Below are 2,579 nucleotides of genomic sequence, written 5' to 3'. Positions count from 1 at the left end.
CATAAGCCAAGAGCATCTTTTGCAAATGATGCGCAAGAATGTGTGTCACTGGACTTCCCTTCGTTTTGCATTATGGTGATGCATCCTTAGTTTCCTAATTCCGCAACGATGATGCCTAAGCATTATTAAGCTCTTTTGAGCATCCAATATTATCATACTGTTGGGCCAGTTCAATAAAAACCTGTTGTTTGGAGGGAACTGAAGGAATCACAATCCTCAATTGCTAAGAGTTGATTTCATCTGTTTGGTTCAGGGAGTCGGGATCACTCCATTTGAGTGGAATGTCGATCCTTTAATTCTCTAAACAATGTTCAATGTAAATTCTAAGTTCCAACTACATGCTCATTTATTCTTAATCAACAGAAATAACTTAAAAATAAACTCAAATATCAATTTAGATAATGTATAGAACATTGAGTCCATCTTTAACGATTATATTTATCTATTCATGGAAGAAAAAAGAAGAAGACCTAACACGCTTTTCATCTTTGAGTGGAAAACCCCTTATCTATTATGCTAGTTTCACATTTGTTGTTCTTGCGATGTAAAAAGCTGTCTAATTCTAACTAGAAGTACCTCTTAAATACTACCCAAGTGTGGGGTATATGTGCCTCAAATCTAGTGTCAAAAGCTTGCCAAACATTCAAAACTATGGCATGAAAAATTTGTCCAAGACGAGCCCAAACCTTAACTCCGCTCTCCTTCTCGTCCAGGCCCCTAAAAGGCCCAACAATCAATGTTTTAAAACATAACTTGTTTGTTTTATGTTAGATTTTAAACAAAATGATAATGTCACTCATTTATGTTTTTTTTGATATAATCAGCTGGGAGTGCAAATTTGTGCACCCCTCTAAAACCGGGGTGCATGTTCTCCTGCTAATCCAACACCAGCTGGACGAGAATGAAAAGCTAAGCCAGCTTCTTCCTCTGGAGGAACAGTTAGGAGATTTCTAGCAGCAGAACAGATGCTCAATCCTACTAACAGAATGAAAACAACGCTCGTTACTTTCTTATGAACAGCCATTTCTTAAGCTAATATTAGACAGAAGACAATGTTGGTATTTATAGAGTTTGGAGGGGGTCTGTCCAAAATCGTGTTGCATGGGCTTGAGCTAGAGCAATGGTGGAGAGTTAATACACACGCAAATGCAATCTCATTGGGCCCATTTTTACACTATCACTTGCATACGCTAATTTATACATTTGAAATAGAAATTTCGTACAATCGGCTTCATGCCCTGAACTTAAATTACATCACCAGCTAGCAACACAACTACTGTTTGAAATAGAAATTTTGTGACATATAAAATTCCTGGTAAGCATATAGTATGTACGCAAATAATATCTATTCACCAACTAGTTTAGATAACATCACACAAATTGGGCAATACATATCAATTAAGAAGATAAGTCATCCAGAGTGACTTTTTAGAGAGTCATTTTCTTTAAGAGATCTTGATCAATTTCTCTGGCATTTGTCATCTCCATCCAGCGGATTCTGCAAAAATTTCATCACAGATATTCACAAGTGTACGGTATAAAAGGAAAAAAAAATAGAATTCTGCATAGAGATACAACTGACAACTTACCTCAAGTGCATAAGATTTGCAGAACAAATACAAAAATGATTAAACAGAATATCATATCCTTCTTGTGGGAGTTGTAATATCTGTGTAATGGAAGCGAGGTAGTGATACCCGCTAAGAAAATGTTCCAATTGTTAAATTAAGAACATGAGAGGATAAATCATATTGCTATCAATCAATCGAATGCATTGTGCGACGATCTCCAGATGTGTGTAAGGTTTCACATACAAACCAAAAATTACAATCATAACAGCTACGACCTATTCCCGATCAGATCTTGTTTAGTTCAGCGGCGCCGCCGGGCTTAATGGTCTCTCCACTTCCACTCTCTCACTTTTCTCTATTTCTAGACCATGAAATGAACTGCTAGGGTTTTTCATTTTATAGAAGAGAAACAAACTTGTAATTTACCAAAATCTCCTAAACATCTAATCTTTTCTTAGAGGGTGTTTGGCAGATACACAAGGCACAGCAAATCCGTTTTTCTACAAGTCATTTTAGAGTTGCGTGCCCAGGTTTTCGATTCGGTAGTACCCGGAAGGACATAAAATGTGCAGTCCAATTTTACACACACTTCTTTGGAAAGTGTTCACAGGTCTGAAAAATTTGTTTATCGCCCAACAGCGAAACCCGTAAAATATAAGGAGAAAAAATATTCATCAAGAGTTCGAAACACACTGCTTAAGCTAAAAATAATATTACAAGAAGAAAATTTGGAACATAAATCGGTGAGAATGCAAGGGGTGACAAATTGGTATTTATAGAGTTTCGAGGGGGCCTTCCAAAATCGTATTGCGTGCGATTGAGCTAGAGGAAAAAAGAGAGGCAGAGAAATGGTGGATACTGGAGAGCTAATGCACATGCAAATGCAATTTTGTTGGGCCCAATTTTATAATGGCGCTTACATACTCACTATCATAGCAAGTCTTATCGTGGAATTCATGTTATTTAAAATATCAAAAGATAATGGAATGTCAGTCTAATGCTTCCAAG

The 2,579-nt window shown here is 36.8% G+C and overlaps 1 long non-coding RNA gene across 1 annotated transcript; it reads right to left on the bottom strand.

Moving 5' to 3' along the window:
* Positions 1–1,167: 1,167 nt before the first annotated feature.
* LOC113343229 lies at positions 1,168–1,911 on the bottom strand. Its single transcript, XR_003357111.1, has 2 exons — positions 1,590–1,911; positions 1,168–1,498 (listed from the first exon to the last, which is right to left on the bottom strand). It is a non-coding gene; the product is annotated as an uncharacterized LOC113343229 (long non-coding RNA).
* Between the last annotated feature and the right edge of the window lie 668 nt (positions 1,912–2,579).

The sequence above is a fragment of the Papaver somniferum genome, unplaced genomic scaffold, assembly GCF_003573695.1.
Source record: "Papaver somniferum cultivar HN1 unplaced genomic scaffold, ASM357369v1 unplaced-scaffold_57, whole genome shotgun sequence".
Classification (NCBI taxonomy): domain Eukaryota; kingdom Viridiplantae; phylum Streptophyta; class Magnoliopsida; order Ranunculales; family Papaveraceae; genus Papaver; species Papaver somniferum.
The sequence above is the reverse complement of the archived record's forward strand: the minus strand, read 5'-3'. Positions and strand labels throughout refer to the sequence as shown.